Here is a 5,741-nt window from a genome sequence, read left to right as displayed (position 1 = left end):
AAAAGGAATGCCTCCACTACCACAGGAGGATATTCCCTTTGGAACTCTAAGGCAGCTGCATGATTTCAGCGCAATAGGAGAAGAGGAAGTGCCCGAGTTGATGTTAACCAAAAATGCCTAAACATGGATGGACCAGTTTCTGTGCCAGATTGGGGGGAAGAAGGGAACACCTGGACCTAGCAATTTTCATGTGAATATGACCTATATACTGTCCTCCATGTTCTGTGCAGAACCAAATCAACCAGTAGTAATAGAGGATGATTATTTGGCATAAGAGCCAATGATGGCTCTTGTAAACATTGAAGAGGTTAGTACGGAGGAGTCAAGCTTGGAAGAGTTGCCCGATCCCACACAAAAGAGCCCGAGAGGGTTTATTTTGATAAGACGGTTTTCTAAAAACCAAGTCTGGCCTTAGCAAACCATCTGAAGCCTATATATGTGATAGCTCATTTGGAAGGAGTTCCCTTTAAAAGGGTGTTGATAGATGGGGGCAGTTGGTAATGTACTACTACTTAAATAGATAAACAGGCTTTACAGATGTGAAGAAGACCTTATTCCTATTGATCTCACAGTGTCTAGTTTTTATAGGGCCATCACCAAAACCCATGGAATACTACCCTTAGAGGTAGACTTGGGATTTAAGAAGATTATTTTGGCATTTTTTGTGGTAGACAACAGCTTAACTTAGGGGGCATTGTCGGGAAAAGATTGGATACACCAGAGTTTGTTTGTACCATTTACCTTGCACCAACAAGTTGCTATCATGAACCCACTACTGCAGAACAAGGATTTTGGGAGATGGTAGAGGCCGAATCACAGCCACTTCTCCCCACAGCTAATGTTGCTAAAGCTAATTTCTACAATCCTAATGTGGGGATCCTATAATGTTTAGGTGTTGATCAAAATGGCCGCTCTACCAAGGTAACGGCCCAAAAACTCTTAGAACAAGGACTTTCTCTCACTTAGGAGGAATATGACAGACCTCATATTGTCCTTGCCCGCCAACACCAATAATGACAGACCAAAAGAGAAATAACCAAGTAATAGCAATCAGATCCTTAATCAAGTGATTGCTAGACTATGGGAAAGAACGAAGAGAGATCAAGGAAAACTCAGCCAAAGAAATGCAGAGTGAGGAAAAAAAACTTCAAGCACCAAAGATAACCAATGAAAGGAAATTTTGGAAGAAGAAATGAAGGTAATCATCCATATGGCAGAATGTATATATGACTTGGATTGACCGAAGGATGAGCCTGAGACTCCAAAGTCAATACAATTTTTGTCTACAGAGCCCAATAAACCAGCACCCGAAGTTTAAGACCCTTTAGAAACCATTAATTTAGGAATTGAGGAGGACCCAAAGCCAATATAACTCAGTGGCCTACTAGAAGATGTAGATCGAGTAAAGGTAGTTGATCTTTTGCACGAATTCAAATACTGTTTTGCATGGCATTACATAGAAATGGCTGGATTAGACTCCGGTTTAGTGGAGCCTAGAATGCCTATTAAAGAGGGATACAAATCTGTAAAGCAAGCATCGAGAATGATGTTAAAATAAATAGAAGGAAAAGTCAAAGAGGAAATTGAAAGGCTAATAAAGGCGGGCTTTACGAGGCCTGCAAAATATGTAGAATAGTTGGCCAACATTGTACCTGTACTGAAAATTGTAACTAATGCCATTCAAAGTTGTGTCGATTATAAAAATATTAACAAAGCAACTTCCAATGATGAATACCCAAGACCTATGGATGACCTATTCATTAATGAAGTTAAAAAACACAAAGTATTATCTTTTATGGATGGAAATGCTGGATATAATCAGATAAAAATGGCTAAAGAAGACATACATAAGACAACATTCAGATGCCTAGGATATATAGAAGCTTATGAATACGTTATCATGCCCTTCGGGCTGAAAAATGGTTGTGCTACTTATCAAAGGGCAATGAATGCTATTTTTCATGATTTAATCGAGCATAGCATGGAGGTATACATTGATGACAGCGTGGTGAAGTCTAGAATCGAAGATCAGCACTTGGAAGACCTCAGATAAGCTTTGTTGAGAATGAGAATGAGAACCCACAAGTTGAAGATGAATCCTAGAAAGTGTGCGTTTGGGGTTAAATCAAGCAACTTTTTAGGGTTCTTGATCCATCAAAGAGGTGTGGAAGTGGACAAGAATAAGGCTAAGGTTATAATGGAACCACCTATCCCCACTAACAAAGTGCAATTACAGAGGCTGCTAGGGAAAATTAACTTTTTTCAGGAGATTCATTGCTAATCTTGCGGGCAAGATCCAACCATTAACTCTTTTATTGAGATTGTAGAATCAAGACAAATTTGAGTGGGGCCTTCAACACCAAGAGGCCTTTGACAAAGTGAAGACTTGTCTAGCCTCTCCTCTAGTGCTCATGCCTTCCCAGAGGGGGAAATCTTTAAAGCTCTACATCTCAGCATCCGAGAAATCAATAGGGAGTTTATTGGCTCAAAATAATGAAGAGGGAAAGGAGCAGGCAATATACTACCTCAGTAGGATCCTTACCAAGGTAGAAACAAGATATACCCCAATTGAAAAGTTGTGCTTAGCCTTATACTTCACTGTCAGCAAATTAAGGCACTACATGTTGCCTTGCCATATCCATATAATTGCCAAAACTGATGTAATCAAGTACATGTTGTCCAAGCTAATGCTAACTGGAAGAATTAGGAAATGGATTCTAGCACTATCAAAGTTCAGTTTCCAGTATGTACCTCAGAGGGTAGTAAAAGGACGAGCAATTGCAGACTTCCTAGCTGAACACCAAGAATTCAAGGAGAAACTCATCAACATCCCTAGAACTTTGGAAGTGGCAAGCCTTTGGATCCCACCTAGTAAGGCTCATTCAGGCAAGGAGGAATGGATCCAGCAAGAAGTAAAAAGAATAACTAGCCTATGGATCACCCCCTAGAGATTATATTTCGATGGATCATGCATACAACATGCTGCAAGAGTTGGAATTGTCATCATTGATCGAAAGGGAATCCAGCATTGCTACTCATTTCTTCTGGATTACAAGGATACCACCAACAACAGGGCAGAGTATGAGGCACTAATTATTGGGTTAGAAATTCTAACAGAGTTTGGGTAGCAGAAATAGAAGTATATGGTGATTCTGAGTTGGTGATTAATCAATTAAATGGAGAGTACAAGTGCAGACATATCATGATGGCATGCCACTCAATTATTGGATTATTAGGGCAATGAAGCAACAATTAGCCATATTCCCATAGAACTAAATTTGATTGCCAATGAAATGGCACATAAGGATTCTAGAGCACAGGTTCAAGAGAGAGGGCCTGAGATGAAAGTAAAAATACAAAGGAGAAGTCTTCCTTTTATCTTTGAAAAAAGATTTAGCCTGGATATAATGACTAAAGAACTTGAGATGGAGGATTGGAGAACATCTATTATCCAATACTTGAAAGACCTTTCTTCTCCCACCAGAAAGAAGATCAGACGACAGGCAACTAAGTTTGTTATGTGGGATAAGACTTTGCTGAGAAAGACTCCAAATGGGCTTTTGTTGAAATGCTTGGGTCTGGAAGAGTCGTTCAGGGTGATGTCTGAGGTACATGAAGACATTTGTGGAGCACACCAAGCAGGAACAAAGATGAAATGGTTGCTGAGAAGATATGGTTACTTTTGGGCCGACATGAAGAAAGATTGTAAAGCTTATGCTAGAAGATGCGAAGAATGTCAAAGGCATGGACCTTTCCAGCGCACACCATCAATGCCCTTGAATCTGGTAATAAAGCTATGGTCTTTCAGAGAGTGGGCCATGGACTTTATCGGGCAAATATACCCAGTATCCAGCAAAAGACACACCTTCATAATTGTGGCGACTGATTACTTTACTAAATGGGTTGAGGCTTCAGCTGTGAGGACCATTAATTCAACTACTGTGAAGAAGTTCATTGAGACCAAAATCCTACACAGATATGGGGTGCCTGAAACAATTGTTACAGACAGAGGGCCATCATTTTTCTCAAAAGAAGTAGAAGAGTTTGCAGCTAAGTTTAAGATAAAGATGATCCAATCAAGACCTTATTATCCCCAATCTAATGGTTAAGCAGAAGCTAGCAACAAGATATTGGTAAACATCATTAAAAGAATGGTGGCAGATAGCCTAGAAAGGTGGCATGAGAAGTTGGGAGATACTCTTTGGGCTTATAGAACCTCAAAAAGAGCAGGAATTGGGACTACTCGTTATACATTGACATTCAGGCAAGATGCAGTGCTCCTTATGAAGATTAATGTGAGTTCTGTGAGGTTTAGAACTAATTTGACCTACATAGTGATGAATTCATTCAGGGTATATGTCAAGGAATTGAAGATTTAGATGTTGCCTAAATTGAAGCTCTGAACAAGATCCAAGAAGGGAAAAAGGCTATTACCCGAGTCTACAACAAGAGAGTAAGACTGAAGACTTTTAAAGAAGGAGAATTGGTATGGATAGCAGTTATGCCCCTGGGAGCTCAAGTTAGAGGTTTTGGGAAATGGAATCCCACTTGGGAAGACCTTTCTACAATTACCAAAGTATTAGACAGAGAGGGGTATTACTTAGCAGATTTAGATAGAGACTTACAGAAACATCCAATTAATGCTAAATTTCTAAAAAAATACCACCCAACTCTTTGGGATGTTAGAGACTATTATATTAGTGAAATACAATACTTAGAGAATAGGTGTGGGCCCTTTTTGGATGTTGAAGCAGTTGTTTTTATTAGAGAATTATAAATAAGCAAGTGAAATAGTGAAGCAGTGAGAGATCTTTTCATTTAATAATTGGAAGAAGTACAGAGGCCCTAGGCTAACAAGTTTACATCTTTAGCTAAGGCAGCTATCTTAGAATGATAAGTCTGCATGATGGTGAAAATGTGACCTGGCTCTTCTAAAGCTATATTGTTGTTGGCTAGTTCAGCTTCATACTCTTCCACTTCATGGTTAACTTTCTTCATTTCCTTGATCTTCTTGTATAGCTTGCTTGAGAGAGTCATTTGTTAAGCACTCAGAGCCGAGAGTTGTTCTTCCAGCTTCTGGATATCAGCAGATACAACCATAATTCAATCATCCATGGCCAAGCCTTCTTCCACCAGCTACTGCAAAGTAGTGAAGGTCTTGTTGTGCTTCTCCTTGTATCACCTCACTCTATTAGCTTGCCTCTTGACCTTAAGATGTTGATCCTTCAAAGCCCTTAAGTTTTCAAAGAAAGAGATGAATGACTCATACTGCACCTTAGTCATCTGTTGGGCTTAATATAAGTCAGTGAGAGATCTCTTAGCCTCTTGAAAAGCCTTCAGGCTGAAGGAGGCGGAAAAGTCCATCTATATCCATTCTTTGAAGACTCTATGCTGATCTTGAAGATTTTGAGGCTCAAAATGGTGCCTTGGGGATCTCAACTTTGTCCTAATTTGCCCGAACTCTCTAACTAGTTGGGGCAAAAAAACCATGGCTGGAAGAGAAGCCAGAGGAAGAGGCATCACACCAGCACCACTAAAGGCAGTAGCAGCAGTGGCAATATCAACTAGATGGAACTAGAGAACTCAGCAGCAACACCTTTTCTAGGTCAAGGGATTGGGATCCTTGAGACTCCAGTAGCTCAAAGAGGCTGAGGAAGAGCTACCTTACTCGCAGCAGGTTGAGAAAACCTTCTCGAGCCCTTACTAGAAGCCTGCTAAAACACAAAGAAGACAAGTTAATG

General features: G+C 40.0%; 1 pseudogene; it reads right to left on the bottom strand.

Moving 5' to 3' along the window:
* Positions 1–4,845: 4,845 nt before the first annotated feature.
* LOC148695109 (uncharacterized) lies at positions 4,846–5,520 on the bottom strand (annotated as a pseudogene).
* Between the last annotated feature and the right edge of the window lie 221 nt (positions 5,521–5,741).

This window comes from Pyrus communis, chromosome 8 (assembly GCF_041283825.1).
Source record: "Pyrus communis isolate YQ-2024b chromosome 8, ASM4128382v1, whole genome shotgun sequence".
Lineage (NCBI taxonomy): Eukaryota > Viridiplantae > Streptophyta > Magnoliopsida > Rosales > Rosaceae > Pyrus > Pyrus communis.
Note: the sequence above shows the minus strand (reverse complement) of the source record. Positions and strands in the feature narration are given on the sequence as shown.